At 36.8% G+C, this 19,062-nt stretch overlaps 1 protein-coding gene across 1 annotated transcript in view; it reads right to left on the bottom strand.

The window, feature by feature from the left end:
• The window catches only part of SPIDR (scaffold protein involved in DNA repair), a 549,318-nt gene that overhangs the window by 395,984 nt on the left and 134,272 nt on the right, over positions 1-19,062 (bottom strand). The gene's annotated exons all lie outside the window — the stretch shown is intronic.

Genomic DNA, 19,062 nt, shown 5'->3' with positions numbered 1-19,062 from the left:
TAACTACCATTTCACTCCGTTTTTATGAGTTTGGTTTGTTTTAGATTCCACATAAAAGTACTATCATGAAGTATTTGTATTTTTCTGTTTGACTAATCTCACTTAGCACAATGTCCTCAGTATCAATCCATGTTGTCACAAATGGCAGCATGTCCTTATTTCATGTGGCTGAATAATATTCCGTTGCATACATACCACATCTTCTTAATCCATTCATCTGTTCATGGGTCACTTAGGTTGTTTTCCCATCTTGGGTGTTGTGAATAATACTGCAGTAAACATTGGAGTGCAAATCCCTCTGATACTCTGTTTTCATATCCTTGGATATATACCTAGAGGTGGAATTGCTGGCTCACAGGGTAGATTATTTTTGAGTTTTTGAGAAACCTCCACAACTGTTTTCCACAGTGGATGAAATAATTTACCTTCCCATCAACAGTGTACAAAGGTTCTCTTTTGTCCACATCCTTACCAACACTTGTTGTCCCTCATCTTTTTGATAATAGCCATACTAACAGGTGTGAGGCAATCTCTCATTGTGCTATTTGATTTGCATTTGCCTGATGATTAGTATTCTTAGGCATCTTTTCATACATTTGTTGGCCATTTGAATGACTTCTTTGTTTGGAAAAATGTTTAGTTCCTCTGCCCATTTTTTTAATCTTACTAGTTTTTGTTGTTATTACTGAGTTATAGGAGTTCTTGTTATGTTTTGGATACTGACCCTTATCTGATATCTGATTTGCTCACATTCTATAGGTTCTCTTTTCATTTTGTTTATTATTTCCTTTACTGTGCTAAAGCTTTTAAATATGATGTGGTTCCACTTACTAATTTTTGTTCTTATTACTTGTGATATAACTTTTTGCTCTTGTTATTTGTGATATAGCTTTTGGTGATACATCCAAAAAGTCAATGTTAACCAATGCTAAGGAGCTTCCTCCCTGTATTTTCAAGAAGTTTTATGGTATCAGGTCTTATATGTGAGTTTTTGATCCATTTCAGGTTAATTTTTGTGAGAAGATAGAGATTCAGTTTCATTTTTCTACATGTGGTTATCCAGTTTTCCCAAATTTATAAAAGAAATTATCCTTTCTCCATTAGGTGTTCTTGGCTCCCTTATGGAATATTAGTTGACTGTATATGCCAGAGTTTAATTATGGTCTCTCCATTCTGTTCCATTGGTATGTGTCTATTTTTGTGCTAATACTATAGTGTTTCAATTACTATAGATTTGTAGTATAGTTAGAAATCAGGAAGTGTGATACTTCTGGTTTGTTCTTCTTTCTCAGGATTGCTTTGACTATTCAGGGTTTTTTGTTCCATACAAATTTTACTTTTTTTTTTTTTTCCTGTGAAGAATCCCATTTAAATTTTGATAGAAATTTTGTTGCATCTATAGATGGTCTTGGGTAGTATGGACATTTTCACAATATTAATTCTTCCAATCTATGAACATGAGACATCTTTCTGTTTTTGTCTTTTTAAAATTGCTTTCAAGTTTTCATTGTACATATCTTTCATTTCCCTGGTACAATTATTTACAGATATTTTACAGGTTTTGGTGCTATTGTGAATGGGACAGTTTTCTTTATTCCTTTTGCAGATGTTTCATTATTAGTGTATAGAAGTGAAACAGATTTCTGTATATTGATTTTATATTCTGCAAGATCACTAAATTCATTGATTTGTTTCAACATGTTTTTGGTTGAGTCTTTGGGATTTTTCTATATACAAAACTTGTATCATCTGCAAATAATGACAAATTTACTTCTTCCTTTACAAATCTGGATACGTTTTACTTCTTTGCATTGCCTAATTGCTCTAGCCAGGGCTTCCAGTACTGCATTGAATAACAGTGGTTAAGAGCTGTCTTCTTCCCAGGCACCTGGGTGGCTCAGTCAGTTGGGCATCCTACTCTTGGTTTCAGCTCAGGTTATGATCTCAGGGTCATGAGATCAAGCCCCATGTCAGGCTCTGCACTCAGTGGGGAGTCTGCTTGAGATCCTCTCCCTCTCCCTTTCCCCTCCCTGTTTTCTCTCTAACATAAATAAATAAAATCTTTAAAAAAAAAAAAAAGAGTTCTCTTCTTCCTAAATTTAGAGCTTTTCACTGTTCAGTGTGATGTTAGCTGTGGTCTTATGGCCTTTATTATATTGAGGTATATTCCCTTTATACATACTTTGTTGAGAGTTTTTATCATAAATGGATGTTATATTTTGTGAAATGCTTTTTCTGCATCCACTGAGATGATCATCTGATTTCTATCTCATTTCATTAATGATAGATTTGCATATGTTGATCCATCTTTCATCCTAAGGATAAATCTTTTCAGTATGTTTTTGAATTTGGCTTGCTTTATTTTGTTGAGCATTTTTGCATCTATGTTCATCAGGGACATTGGTCTATAATTTTTTTTTTTTTTTTATTGTCCATATCAGGGTAATGCTGGCCTCAGAGAATAAGTTTGGAAGTATCCCCTCCTCTTCAATTTTTTGGAATAATTTTAAGAGGTTTGCCATTAATTCTTTTAAATGTTTGACAGAATTTGCCAATGAAGCTATCTGGCCCTGAGGTTTTCTGTGTTGTGAGGTTTTTGATAATGGATATAATTTTTTTATTTGTTATTGGTCTGTTCAGATCTTCTATTTCTTCCTGATTCAGGCTTGGTAAGTTTGTTGGAATTTATCAATTTATGTTATCTAATTTCTGTCATACAATCATTTATAGTAGTCTCTTAGGATCTTATGTTGCTCTCATTGCAACACTTGGGAGTACATATAAGGAGTTAGCCACATAGTTGGGAGAGATGTGGGTTTAGCACTCGGGCCCTGGGGGGTGCCTGTTTGACTGGCAGGGAGACCCTCAAGTGGAATACTTCATAAAAGTTTGTTTCCTCTTATTCTTGTAACTCATCAGGCTGGCTGCTATGTGTTTCTGTAGTATCAATTGTAATGTTCCCCTTTTCACTTCTAATTTTATTTATAGGCATACCTTATTTTATTGCACTCCACTTTATTGCTCTTCACAAATACTGCATTTTTTTTTTTTACAAATTGGAGGTCTCTGGCAACCCTGTGTCAAAACTGGCACCATTTTTTCCAACAGCATTTGCTCACATTATGTCTTTGTGTCACATTTTAGTAATTCTCACAAACTCAAACTTTCATTATTATATTTGTTATGGTGATCTGTGATCACTGATTATGACCCAATGGAAACTCAGATAATAGTGAGCATTTTTTAGCAATAAAGCATTTTTAAATTAAGGTATGTACAATTACTTTAGACATAATGCTATTGCACACTTAATACACTATAGTATACTATAAACATTACGTTTATATACCTTGGGAAAACAAAAAATTCATTTGACTCACTTTATGGCAATATTTGTTTTATTGCAGTGGTCTGCAACCAAAGTTGCAAAACCTCTGAGATATGTCTGCTGTATTTCAGTCATCTCCTTTTCTTAGTTACTCTAGCTTAACCTTTGTCAAATTTGTATCTTTTCAACGGAACCAGCTCTTAGTTTCATTTGATCCTTTTTATTATTTTTCTGGCCTCTATTTCATTTATTTCTGCTATGCTGTTTATTATTTCCTTCCTTCTGCTAACTTTGGCTTAATTTGTTCATCTTTTTCTAGTTCTTTAAGGCATAAAGCTAGGTTGTTTGAGATCCTTCTAATTTTTAATAGATGCATGCTGCTATAAACTCCTCTCAGAACTGCTTCTGTGGCATCCTACAGGTATTGGTGGTTGTTTTTCCATTTTCATTTATTTTGAGATAATTTTTTTAAATTTCTTCTTTGACTCAATGGTTGTTCAGAAGTGTGTTTAGTTTCCACATATTTGTAGATTTTCAAAGTTTCCTCTTGTCAATTTCTGGTTTCTTTCCATTGCTGTCAGAAAATAGTTTGTATGATTTCAGTCTTCTTAAATTTGCTAAGACTTGTTTTATGTCCTATCATTATGATCTTAGAGAATGTTCCATGTGCACTTGTGAGGAATGAGCATATTATTGCTGTTGGATGAAATGTTCTATATATATCTCTTAAGTCCATTTGGTCTAAAGAATGTTTAAATTCTATGTTTTCTTGTTGATTTTCTGTATGGATGATGTATTCATTGTTAAAAGTGGGGTATTGAAGCCCCATACTATTATTGTATTGCTATGTATTTCTTCTTTCCAATCTGTTAGTATTTGCTTAGTAATATTTAGATGCTCTGATGTTGGGAGAGTATATAATTGTTATACTTATGTACTGAATCCTTTATCATGATAAAATGTCCTTCTTTGTCTCATTTTCATTTTTGGCTAAGTATATTTTGTCTGATAGAAATCTGCCTACTCCACTTTCTTTTCATTTCCACTTGCATGGAATATCTTCTTCAATCCCTTCACTTTGAGGTTATGTGTGTCTTCAGAGCTGAAAAGAGTCTCTTATAGGCAGCAAATAGCTGGGGCTTGGTTTTTGTTTGTTTTTTTATTTTTTTTTAATTTTTTTTTAAGATTTTATTTATTTATTTGAGACAGAGAGAATGAGAGACAGAGAGCATGAGAGGGAGGAGGGTCAGAGGGAGAAGCAGACTCCCTGCCGAGCAGGGAGCCCCATGCGGGACTCGATCCCGGGACTCCAGGATCATGACCTGAGCCGAAGGCAGTCGCTTAACCAACTGAGCCACCCAGGTGCCCTGTTTGTTTTTTTTAAATTTTATTTATTTATTTGACAGAGAAAGAGAAAGAGCGTGCGCACAAGCAGGGGGAGTGGCAAGCAGAGGCAGAGGGAGAAGCAGGCTCCCCGCAGAGCAGGGGAGCCCGAGGTGGGACTCAATCACAGGACCCCGGGATCATGACGTGAGCCGAAGGCAGTCGCTTAACCGACTGGGCCACCCAGGCACCCTTTTTTTGTTTTTTTTAACCCATCCAGCCACTCTGTTCCATTTGGTGAATTCAGTCCATTTACTTGTCAAATGATTACCTATATGCAAAGACTTACTACTGCCAACTCAGTGTTTCTTTTCTGGTTGCTTTAAATCTCCATTTGTTCTTTTTCCTCTGTTTCTTCATAACCTCACAAATTGGCAGTATTCCATGGTGGTATGTTCTGCCCCTCATCTTTTTTTTATGTTTTGTGAATACACTTTAGATTTTTGCTTTGTGGTTACCATGAGGTTTACATAGAACAGCTCAAAAATAACAGACCAATTTATGCTGAAAGCAACTTATCTTCACTTGGTCATAAAATCTTCACCCTTTTATGCCTCCCCTTTCATATTTTTGATGTCACAATTTACCTCTTTTTCTACTGTGCATTTGTTAACAAGTTACAGTTATAATTATTTTTAAGACTCTTTGCCTTTAATCTTAACTATAGTTGTTAATACATTAACTTATTACAATATTGGAATTTTCTAATCTGACTATATTTTTCACCTTTACCAGTATGTTGTATACTTTCCCATGTCATTGAACTGCCCTTTCTGAGTTTTCTTGTAGCTTGTTGAATTTCTTCAATACAGCTATTTTTAATCCTAAGCTAGATCACAGTATTTTGTGTGTTTGGGCTCAGTTGTTGGGAAATGATTTATAACTTCTGGTGATGGTATATTTCTTCTTTTTTTTTTTTTTAGTTCTTTATATTTTTGTGTTGCTGCTTTCACACTCAAATTATTTTTGTTGGTTATCTTTAGATTGTGGTACTGCTCCTTAGTGTTGCTTCCCTGGGGTTTCCTAGGTTTATCGTGGATAGACCTGCTCCACTCTTCTTGCTCCCTCTTGTGGCAGAATTCTTAACCATTTTGTTTCCTCTTATTCTTATAACTCATCAGGCTGGCTGCAGGAAACCTCTTAGTTTTCAGAAGGTGGTGCTATAGCTCCAATTTGTGGTTTTTCCCCGCTGCCCACTGACCCTGGATGATTTTTCTGATACCTGCTCTCATTGCAACACTTGGGAGTACATATAAGGAGTTAGCCGCATAGTTGGGGGAAGTATGGGTTTTGCACTCGGGGCCTTGAGGGTGCCTGGTGGAGAGACCCTCAAGTGGAATACTTCATAAAAGCTTGTGGGCAAAATTCCCACTGAAGAACTAAAGCAGAAAATAAGAACCACATTCCTTTAATGCTCTTTGATATTCTTACCTGCTTCCTTCCCTTTCTCCTCTCTTCCCCCATGTCATGGAGGTCCTGCCTCAAAATCAGGGTGCTTGTATAGAGAAATGGATTTATCTGGTTCCACACACACAACTAGTATAGCTGGGTATTCACTTACCATTTTGTACCTCCTCTACAGAAGTCTCCATTGACAGCTTACCTCATGCGGTATCAACTTGAGGAAAGAGAAGGCTCTGGCAGAGTACATCCCTCTCTACATGCAAACCTGTCTCTATATTGCTCTCAAGCTGTGCTGGAATGTCCTCTTAAGCAAAAAAACTTCTACAAATTCTTTCCTGCCTATGGGTATCTGCTCAGGTAAATGCTCTCCAGGGTTTTTTCCCTGACCAGGGAAGTCAGAGTGGAGCAAGTTCACTGACTCCCTCAATCCACAGCCCTTACCATCTTGTTTATTTTCAGATGCATAGGTAGGCTAGAAACCTCCCAGGTCCCTAGGCATGGGTGCTAAAGGTACTTTTGTTTGTGAATGGATGTCTAATTATTTGTTAAAAGACAAGAGAAAGGAGGAATGACTCATATGGCCATGGTGCTGACATCACTCATCAGTATATCCTTAACTTTATAAGAAACTGCCACACTGCTTTCCAAAGTAGATGTATGATTTTGTACTCCCAAAAGAATGTGTGAGCACTCCAGTTACTCCTCATTCTCATTAGCATTAGTTGTTGTCAAGTTGTTTGGTTTTTGGTGGTTTTTTTGGTTTATCTCCAAAAATAGTGGAGATAATACCACTTTTATTTTCCTATTTACTTCTTAGTTTTAAAACCCTAATCAAATTTTTATATTGGAAAAAAATTTTTTTAGGGAAACCTACACAGTAAAAGTACTATATTCTCAAATTTATATGAAGTAATTTTAAAAAGTGAAGAAAACAAAGATCAAACCTAACAAAAAATAAAACAAGGCTACAATCTTTAGAACATTTCCTAGGAGAAGTATTAACACGGAAAACACAGCATCTACTTAATTAGACATAATATCAAAATACTGGCATAATAATGTTAGGATAGCTAGATAATGATCCTGGAGTGCATATGTCTTAACAATTTCCAATCCAATGGAACCCTAAATGAAACCGATAAATATATTCTTTACAACTTACCTATACATTCTGAAAAGTCTGTTCATAAGTATGACCACTGGTTTTATGAACATGCAGGGATCAAACCCACAAGTACTATGTTAGTACAGTATTGCTTAATGATAGAAAGGAAAGGCAGGCAAGAGAGACATCTGCTCTAAAGATAAGTAAATATTGCAAAACCAGTAGGCATAAGAAAGGCAATAATAAGAGGGGGAGTTTACAATGTATACCCCCCAAAAACTCTTTAAAAAATAAAAATCAGGACTTATTTCAAAGGACAATAGAGGATAAATTAGAAACATAAGTAACTGTGCTCCCATTATGACTAGATAACATATGGCAAAAACTCTAAAGAGGAAAGCAGTGAGGCCAAAGAAGAAGCCATGAGTTGGCAGTTATTCTATCTGTTTCTGTCCCTGGACCTCCTCTTTGTCCAGATAATTTCTCCATTTATCAATCATGGGTCATTGAGAGTTTACTTCCCTAGTATTCAGATGATTCTATGTGAAAATAATCATACAGATAAGTTCAGGTAAGATGGCAAACAGGGAGGCTGAGCTTACCCCATCCCATGAATACACTGAGATAAGAGCTGCATATATGCAACTAACTCTGAAAACGATCTAAAAAATGGCAGAACAGACCTCCTACAGTTGATCATACAGAAGAAGCCATAATGAGAAGGGTAGAAGGGGCAGAGACAAGAATGGGAACCAAACCCTCTGGTGAGACTAATCACAAATGGGAGGGCCATGACAAGCACAGAGAAGCAAGATGATCAGACCCCACACCAGGTACTCCAGGCACTAGGGAGCTGCACTAGAAAGACAAATCCTCATAATTTCTGGCTTTGAAAACCACGGGGGCTTAACTTTGGGAGCTTTAAAAATCAATGGGGCTTAACTCCAAGTAGTTTAAAAATCATTAGGCTTAACTACAGGAAAGCCAAAAGTTGATAGGAAACTTAGTCCCCAATCTTAATAAGCTAGCATATTAATAACTTGGCCCAAGACACAGCACAGAAGCAGCAGTTTGAAAATTACCAGGGGTATATGTGAAAGAGACTTGTTATTAATCTCAGAACATGAGTTGGAGAGGCAGGGGTCTTCAGTGATAGAAAGGAAAGGCAGGCAAGAGAGTGATGGTGGGTGCCATTTCTCTTACCCTCACCCAGCCTACATGGCTAGACACTTGCAGAAGCCAACATGCACACTCTCCATCTACCTTGCAGACTCACCCCATCCAACATGCTGAATACAGCAGGCTTTCTCCAAAGTAGCTTCTACCCACCATACACCCTGTAAGCACCTAGGGCCAGTACAAGTTCAAAGTGACTCTTACCCTGGGGAGAAGGGAAGATAACCCCACACACATACCAACATGCCTGTAATTCCACCAGCCAAGCATCTCAGCTAGCTGCACAGAGAGTCAGCCCTGCTGTTTGGTATACCCATAACTGTGGCAGAGAGGCTGAATGCAGACACCTAATTTGACTGCTGGCCCTATCTAGCATTAAGGCAGTAGTAGCCTCAGCAGATAGGCTTCTCAACAGCACAGGAATCAAACCCTGCCCAGTATGCCTACAGCAGGCAAAGTGGGTCATTGCAGCTGCCTAACTGAAGGCAAGTGCAACTCAGCCAGGACAGTAGGGTATAAAGAGCCCACGCAGGAAACACTTCTGAAGTAGCTGGTTCTGGTGACCAGAGAGGACTGCAATACAGAGTACCAGAGGACTTCTACACAAGGCCACTACTTTCCAGACCAGGATATGTAGCTGACCTCACTAACACACTGAAATAAACACAGAAAGTTAGAAAAAATGAAAACACAGAGGACTATGTCCCAAATGAAAGAATATGACAAAATCAGAACAAAAGAGGTAAATGAAATGGAGATAAGCAATATGCCTGATTAATGATTTAAAGTAATGGTTATAAAGATACTCATGGGAATTGAGAAAAGAGTGGATTAAAGTCAGTGAGAACGTCAACAAAGAGATCAAAAATATAAAAAAGAATCAGTCAGAGATGAAGAATTTAAAAACTATAAAAAATACACTAGAGGGAATCAATAGCAGATTAGAAGATGTAGAAGACCACATCAGCAATCTGGAAAAAAGGGATAATGGAAAGCAACCAGGCTGAGGAGCAAAAATAAAAAAGAATAACAGAAGCAAGAAAAGGTTAAGGGAACTCAGACATCATCAAACATCCCATTTGCACTACAGGGATCCAAGGAGAAGACAGAAAAGAAGGCAGAATGCTTCTTTGAAGAAATAATAGCTGAAAACTGTCCTGACCGGGGGGGGGATATCCAGAGTGAAGAAGCATATAAAGCCACCAACAGGATTAACCCAAGGAGGTCCACACCAAGACACATACTAACTAAAATGACAAAAAGTAATGATAAAGAATTTTAAAAGCAGCAAGAAAAAAGAAAACAGTTACATACAAGAGAAACCCCATAAGGCTATAAACTGATTTTCAACAGAAACTTCACAGGCCACAAAAGAGTGGCATGATATATTTAAAGTGTTGAAAGGAAAAACCCTGCATCCAAGAATACTCTTCTTAACAACAACTTTAACATTTAGAATAGGAGAGATAGAACCTCCTCAACAAACAAGTTACAGGAGTGCATCACAACTAAACCAGTCTTACAGGAAATGCTAAAGGAAATTCTAAGTGGAATGAAGAGGTCCTCATTAGGGATGCCTGGGTGGATCAGTCAGTTAAGTGCCTTCAACTCAGGTCATGATCCCAGGGTCCTGAGATTGAGTCCCGCATTGGGCTCCTTGCTCATCGGGAGACTGCATCTCCCTCTACCTGCCACTTCCCCTGCTTGTGCTCTCTCTCTGACAAATAAATAAATAAAATCTTAAAAAAAAAAAAAAAGGCCCTCATTAGAAGAAAGTTATAAAAGACAGAAATTTCACAGGTAAAACCAAACATATAGTAAAGGTACTAGATTAGTCATTTATAAAGCCAGTAAGGAGGGTAAAACAGAAAAGTAGTCAAACCAATTATATCTACAAAAATTAAATATGTAGAACAAAAAGATGTAAAATATAATAATATATACATAAAATGTTAAGGAGGAAGTAAAACTTTAGTGCTTTTAGAATGTGTTCAAACTTAAGTGGCCAACAACTTAATAGACACATGTTATATATGAATCCAATGGTAAGCATAAATAAAAACCTATAAAAAATATAACCTATAATAGATAAGCAAAAAAGAGAAAGGAAGCCAAGCATAACACTAAAGGAAGCCATCAAACCACAAAAAAGAAAAAAAAAGGAAAGCAAAAGAAAGGAACAAAGAACTACAGAAACAACTCAAAACAATCAACAAAATGACAGTAAGTGCATACCTATCAATAATTACTTTGAATGTAAATGGACTAGATGTTCCAATCAAAAGACACAGGGTGACTGAATGGAAAAAACAAGACCCATGTATGTACTGCCTCCAAGAGACTCACTTCAGACCTAAAGACACATACAGACTAAAAGCAAAGGAATGGAAAAACATACACCATGCAAATGGAAACAGAAAAAATAAATAAAAAGCTGGGCAGCAATACTTATATCAGTCAAAACAGACTTTAAGACAAAGACCATAACAAGAGACAAAGAAGGATACCACATAATGACAAAGGGATCAATCCAACAAGAGGATATAACAATTATAAATACCTATGCACCCAATGTAGGAACACCTAAATACATAAAGCAAAAATTAACAAAGGGAGAAATTTATAGTAATATAATAACAGTAGAGAATTTTAACAATAAATAGATCAGTAGAGAATTTTAACACCCCACTTACATCAATAAATAGATCAGCCAGACAGAAAATTTATCGATTTGGCTCTGAACGACACATTAGACCAGCTAGACTTAATAGTTATACACAGAACATTCCACCCAGCAGAAAACACATTCTTTTCAAGTGTACATGGAACATTCTCTAGAATAGATCACATGTTAAGCCACAAAACAAGTCAATAAATTCAAGAAGATTGAAATTACATCAAATATCTTTTCTGACTGCAATGGTATAAAACTAGAAATCAATTACAAGAAAAATCTGGAAACAACACATATACATAGAGGCTAAACAATTTGTTACTAAACAACTAACAGATCAGCCAAGAAATTAGAAGAAATTTTAAAAAATAAATAAATAGAGACAAATGAAAATGAAAATGCAAAGGTCCAAATCTTTGGGACAAAAAGCATTTCTAAGAAGGAAGTTCATAGTGATATAGGCCTACCTCAAGAAATAAGAAAAATCACAATAACCAAACCTTCCACCTAAAGGAGACAGAAAAAGAAAAAACATGACAAATCTAGAAGGAAAGAAATAATAAAAATTAGAACAGAAATAAATGAAATAGAGACTAAAAAGAACAATAGAAAAGCAATAAAATCAAGAGCTGCTTCTATGGAAAGAAAAACAAAATTAATAAACCTTTAGTCAGATTCATCAAATAAATAATATCCGAAATAAAGGAGGAGATATAACAACCAATACCACAGAAATACAAAGGATTATAAGAGAATGTTATGAAAATTTATATGCCAAAAAATGGTCCAAACTAGGAAAACAATGGATAAATTCATAAAAACATACACTCTTCCCAAACTGAATCAGGAATAGAAAATTTAAATGGACTAATTACTACTAATAAAATTGAATTAGTAATCAAAAAAAACCCAAAAAACAAAAAACTGCCAACAAACAAAGTCCAGGAGCAGATGGCTTCACAGGTGAATTCTACCAAATAAAAAGGGGAAAAAAATTTCTAGACTCATTCTAAAGGGCAGCATTACCAAGATAACAAAACTAAACAAAGACACTACAAAACTAGAAAACCACAGGCCATTATCTCTGATAAACACAGATGCAAAAATCCTCAACAAAATATAAGCAAACCAAATTCAACAATACATTAAAAAAAACCATTCACTATGATCAAATGAGATTTATTCCAAGGATGTAAAGGGGGTTCAGTATTGGCAAATCAATCAATGTGATATATCATATTAATAAGAGAAAGGACAAAAAACATATGATCATCAATATAGATGCAGATAAAGCATTTGACAAAATACAATGTCCATTCATGATAAAAACTCTCAAAAAAGTGGGTTAAGAGGGACCATACTACAACACCATAAAGGCTCTATATGATAAAAGCTAACACCATACTCATGGTAAAAACTGAAAGCCTTTCCTCTAAGATCAGGAACAACATAAGGATGCTGACTCACCACTTTTATTCAACACAGTACTGTAAGTAGCTGTAGCAATCAGAAGAGAAAAAATGCAACCAAATTGATTAAAAAAAAAAAAGAAGTAAAACTGTTGCTACTTGCAAAAGACATAATACTACATATAGAAAATCTTAGACTCTACTAAAAACTAAGAACTGATAAATGAATTCAGTAATGTTGCAGAATAAAAAATTGACATACAGAAATCTGTTGTAGTTCTATACGCTAATAGCAAAGTTGCAAAAAGAGAAATTAAGAAAGCAACTCCATTTACAATTGCACCAAAAGAATAAAATGCCTAGGAACAAATTTAACCAAGGAGGTGGAAGACCTATCTTAAAACTATATGACACTGAAGAAAGAAATTGAAGATTACACAAATAAATGCAGAGGTGTACCATGTTACAGAACTGCAAGAAATATTGTTAAAATGTCCATACTATGCAAAGCAATCAAAAGATTCAATGCAATCCCTATCAAATTAGCAATAGTATTTTTCACAACTATGACAGGTAATTCTAAAATTTGTATGGAAACACAAAAGAATAGCCAAATAGCCAGAGCAATCATGAGAAAGAAGAGCAAAGCTACAGGTATCATAATCCCAGATTCCAAGATACACTACAGAGCTGCACTTATTGAAAAAGTATGAGACCCATACAAAAACAGACATAAGTTCATGGAACAGAACAGATTGCCCAGAAATAAACCCAAGCCTATATGGTCAATTAATCTATGACAACAGGGGCAAGAATATATAATGGAGAAAAGACAGACTCTTCAACAAATGGTACTGGGAAAACTGTGAACAGCTACATGTAAATGAATTAAACTGGACCACTTTTCTACACCATACAGAAAAATAAACTCAAAATGGATTCAAGACCTAAATATGAGATGTGAAACCATAAAAATCCTAGAAGAAAACGCAGGCAGTAATTTTTCTGACATTGGCCTTAGCAACATTTTTCCGGATATGTCTCCTGAGGCAAGGGAAACAAAAGCAAAAATAAACTATTGGGATTACACCAAAATGAAAGCTTTTGCACAGTAAAGGCAACAATCAACAAAACAAAAAGGCACCCCAGGAAATGGGAGAAAATATTTGCAAATGATCTATCCAATAAAGGGTTAATATCTAAAATACATAAAGAACATATACAACTCAACACCAAAAAACCAAACAACCCAATTAAAAAATGGGCAGAGAACAATAGACATTTTTCCAAGGAAGACATACAGATGGCCAACAGACACATGAAAACATGCTCAACATCACTCAACATCGGGAAAATGCATATCAAAACCACAATGAGCTATCATCTCACACCAGTGAGAATGGCTAGTATCAAAAAGCCAAGAAATAACAAGTTTGGGGGAGGATGCAGAAAAAAAGGAACCCTTGTGCACTGCTGGTGGGAATGTACATTGGCACAACCACTGTGGAAAACACTATCGAGGGTCCTAAAAAAATCAAAACCAGAAATACCATATGATCCCATAAATCCATTACTGGGTATTTACACAAAGAAAACAAAAACACTAATTCAAAGAGATATAGGCTACCCTATGTTTATTGCAACATTATTAATAAGAGCCAAGATATGTAAGCAACTTAGAGTATCCACTGACAGATGAATGGATAAAGGTGATATATATATATCCAACAGAATATTAGTTCACCATATAAAGGAATGAGATTTGCCATTTACAACAACATGGACGGACCTAGAAGGTACTAAGGTAAGTGAAACAAGTCAGAAAAAAGTACATTATGATTTCACTTGTATAAGGAATCTAAAAAATAAACAAACAAAAAACTGGACTCTTAAATGCAGCGAACTGGTGGTTGCCAAAGGAAAGGTACATGGGGGGGTTGGGTAAAATAGATAAAGGGGAGTACGAGGTAAAAACATCCAATTATAAAATAAATAAGGGACAGAGATTAAAGTACAACACAGGGAATATAGTCAATTATATTGTAATAACATTGTATGGTAACTATACTTAACTGTGGTAAGCACAAACGGTATAGAACTATTGAATCAATAATGTTGTACACCTGAAACTAATATGACATTGTATATTAATTATATCTCAAATTAAAAAAAGAAAAGAAGCATACAGAAATATCTGCAAAATAGGCAAAAGCCCCTACATTTATGCTAAATTTTGGTAAAAACAGCCTTCTATAACAGTTTTCCTAAATACAAGATTTTATATGAAATATCTTTTTCAAGACCATTAGAAACAGAAATAGAGGGTGAGAAATGGGGGTGAGGATAAAATAGAAGGCAGAGTTACAATGAACATATTCTTAAAACTATTTGGAAAATGACAGAAAAAGCTAAAGCAAAATATACCTATCTCTGAGAAACATGTTCTTGTGTCATTTTTGGCAAGGTAGCAGGTGGGACAGGAAATGGGGGTAAGAGGTAGGATTACAGAGTAAAAGACTCATGTAGGAACTGCTGATACAACCAGGTGAGATAATATCAATATTTTCTATATACTATGGCAGGAAATTATAATGGATGCAATAAAGCTTTAGAAAAGGAATTAGGAAAATATTCCTGGAGGTACACAGGAATATTCACTGAAGTTGAATCCATGAGGGACAAAAGTTACTGGAGGCTCTGGAAACTAGGGGACTCAGGGAGCTGGTGTAAATAATTTAAAATTTAGACAACTTAAATCAGGGATAAAGATGTAGGTATAGAAAAATAAAATTATCCTTTGCATTAAAATTACCTGCAAAAAGGTAAAACATTTCTTTATTTTTTTTTTAAAGATTTTTATTTATTTATTTGACAGAGAGACACAGCGAGAGAGGGAACACAAGCAGGGAGAGTGGGAGAGGGAGAAGCAGGCTTCCCGCTGAGCAGGGAGCCCGATGTGGGGCTCGATCCCAGGACTCTGGGATCACGACCTGAGCCGAAGGCAGACGCTTAACGACTGAGCCACCCAGGCGCCCCTAAAACATTTCTTTAAAGTGAGAAATGAAATTTTGGAAATGGAACAGTAAATTGAACTTAGCACTGCATATTATTACAATATAAATGCATACAATATATTTTTTACTTATTTTCAAGGTCTTTTAAGCAAACAAAAAACATACACATCTGTATCTCAAAAGCCCTAAATTACAGCCAAAATCAGTATTATTTTTCCCATAGGTTTTAAGTTGCTTAAGCAAGAATTCTTCTATTACAAGAGATCTTTAATAACATAAACCTCACAACTGGAAAGAAAACATCGTGCTACTTCATAGGCTTGCTGTGAGAAGTTAATGAAATGAAGTATGCAAAAATTAGAAAAGTCTCAAATACACAATACTGTTTCAAATACACAATACTGTTTCAACCCCAACTATTCTAGTACCAACTGGGTATACCACAATTCAATTTTCATCCTAACTTCTCCAAAACAGCACAGAATCCACATATTAAGGTCAAAGTATGGCACAAAACTGTCTTTACTTTACACCAGCCACAGGTTCCATTCATCCCCATGTTGACTAGCTACAACCCTCTGCTGTTTAATAATTTACTACAACAACTCACAGAACTCAGGAAACATATGAAAAGAAACTATAGTTTTCTTATAAAGAATACACATAGGATGGAGTCTGGGAGGGTCCCAGATGCAGCGCTTCCTTGCCCTCTCCCTGTGGAATCAGGCCCTGTCAACCTCCCACTAGTATGATGTGCTCACTAGTCAAGAAGGGCCAGAGCTTCAGTGTCCACAGTTTCTACTGGAGGTTCATTATTTAGGAACGATTGATTAAATGACTGGCCTGACTAAATATCAGCCAAATGGAAGTCTCAATCCTCTCTTTCCTTGGTGTTTCTGGTGAACAACCTCCAACCTGAAGCTATTTAGAGGCCTACTTCAACAGCATAAAGAAGACATCTTATCCCTCAGGAAATTCCACAGGTGTGTAAAGCTCTGTAGTACGAACTGGGCACAAAGACTAGATGTATTCTTTCTTTTTTTTTTATTTAAAGATTTTATTTATTTATCTCACAGATAGACAGCGAGAGAGGAAACACAAGCAGGAGGAGTGGGAGAGGGAGAAGCAGGCTTCCCGCTGAGCAGGGAGCCCGATGCGGGGCTTGATCCCATGACCCTGGGATCATGACCTGAGCCGAAGGCAGATGCTTAATGACTAAGCCACCCAGGCGCCCCTAGATGTATTCTTTCTTATACCACAGAGAGACCTAAAGTTAAATCTCACCTCTTCCACCTACCAGCTAGAATCCTTAGATAATTTAACTGCCTTCCAGGTCTTCCACTTGTATCTCTGTAAAAGAAGAATACTAGATGCCCTGTGCAACTGTAGAGAAAATTAACTAGAATAAGCAAGAAGATGACAGGCACAGAAGAATAAGCATAAGCTTTACATCAGTCCTGCACTCAATTCAGGTCCTACCACTAATTAGCTATGTAACCTTGAGCTATTCTTTTATTCCAAATGTCAAAGTTGCTTGCTTGCTTCTTTTTTTTTTTCTTTCCCAAAGTTGCTTTAGTCAGAAATATTCTAACATATCTACCTCACATTCTGGGGAAAAACAGGACTACTCCAAGCTGTTATAAGAAAACATCATCCATTACCATGCTCACAGCAATGGCAGATCATCTAAACAGATCAACAAGGAGACAAGGGCTCTGAATGACACACTGGACCAAATGGACTTCACATATATACAGAGCATTTCATCCTAAAGCAACAGAATACCCATTCTTCTCGAGTACACATGGATCATTCTCCAGAAGAGATCACATACTGGGTCACAAATCAGGTCTCAACTGATACCAAAAAACTGGGGTTATTCCCTGCATATTTTCAGACCACAATGCTTTGAAACTTGAATTCAATCACTAAAGGAAATTTGAAGGAACTCAAACACTTGGAGGTTAAAGAGCATCCTACTCAAGAATGAATGAGTCAACTAGGAAATTAAGGAAGAATTTAAAAAATTCAAAGAATCTAATGAAAATTAAAATACAACTGGTCAAAACCAATGGAATACAGCAAAGGAGGTCCTAAGAAGGAAGTACATAGCCATACAAGTCTCTCTCAAAAAATTAGAAAAGTCTCCTTTTTAGGGAGCAAGATGGCAGAGGAGTAGGAGACCTGGATTTCATCTGCTTTCAGCCGCTTCTGGCAAGTGATAGAGCAGCGGAGCACAAAATCGGAACTTTTAGAAGTCGGCTCTGCTGAGGGACGTAGCTCCACTGGCTAAGCGGGGTGTGAAACCCTCGCAGGACAGTGTGGTCGCAGGACCCTCGGGGTCACAGCAAGACCGGAGGTGCCTGAGTGCGGCAGAGCTCCCAGGTATCAGAGCAGGGAAACCGGCTGCAGAGACGGAGCCGAGGTGCAGGCTCTCAGCTCGGAGTTGCCATAAACCGTGATCCACAGCACAGCCGGGCCACTGCTCTTCCAGCAGGGACCCAACAAGTGGCAGATCCGGGGAGACTCCCCTTCCTCCCCTGGGAGGAGCAGCGCAGGAGCACACCGCAGGGATCTGCTGGGTTTGGAGACTCCACACCGAGTCAGGTGCCAGAGATAGAAACACTTGGTCACAGGCCGGGTGAGCACGGAGTGCGGCCAGAGACTGGGGAGACAGGAGTGACTGACTGCTTTTCTCTGGGGGCTCACTGAGGAGCGGGCCCCAAGTTCTCGGCTCCTCCGGGGCGGAGATTGGGAGGCCGCCATTTTCACTCTTGGCCTCAAAAGCTGTACGGAAAGCTTGCAGGGAACAAAAGCTCCTGAGAGGAAACCCAAGCGGATTACTTACCTGGGACCGGGCAAGGGAGGGGCAACTCCGCCTCCGAAAAGACATTTGGGAACCATGGCAACAGGCCCCTCCCCCAGGAGATCAGTGAGAACAGCCAGCAAGACCAATGTTTACCAATCAATGAAATGGCAGAAGTCCAGTGTTAAGGGAATAATGCACATAGAATCCATGGGTTTTTTTTAACCATGATTCCTTAGTCTTTCAAAGCTAATTTTTTTTTAACTGTCTTTTTTTTTTTGAATTTTTCTTTTTCCCTTTTTCTACCAACATCTTATCAATCCCCATTTTAAAAAACATTTTTATTTTTCATTTTTAGAGTCATATTCTAACTCTTCATAGTAGTTACCCTTATTTTTGACATAAATATATAAGTTGTTCTCTCTTTAAAATTATGAGATAGTTTCTTCTAACAGATCAAAATATACCCTAAATCTCTAGTGTATGGTTTTGTTCTACTCTCCTGCCTGATCACATTTTCTCCCTTTTTTTCTTTTTTTTTTTAATCCTCTTCTTTTTTCAAACAACTTATCAATTCCTTTTATAAAATTTTTTATAATTTTCATCTTTACAGTCATATTCTATCCCTTCATCATATCAACCCTTATTTTTGTACATATGTAAGTTTTTCTTTCTTTAAAATTTTGGGAGGCACTTTCTTCTAACAGACCAAAATACACCCAAAATCTACTGTGTGGCACTGATCTATGCACCAGCCTGATCA

The sequence above is a fragment of the Mirounga leonina genome, unplaced genomic scaffold (assembly GCF_011800145.1).
Source record: "Mirounga leonina isolate KUSES-001 unplaced genomic scaffold, KU_Mleo_1.0 Mir_165, whole genome shotgun sequence".
NCBI lineage: Eukaryota > Metazoa > Chordata > Mammalia > Carnivora > Phocidae > Mirounga > Mirounga leonina.
Note: the sequence above shows the minus strand (reverse complement) of the source record. Positions and strands in the feature narration are given on the sequence as shown.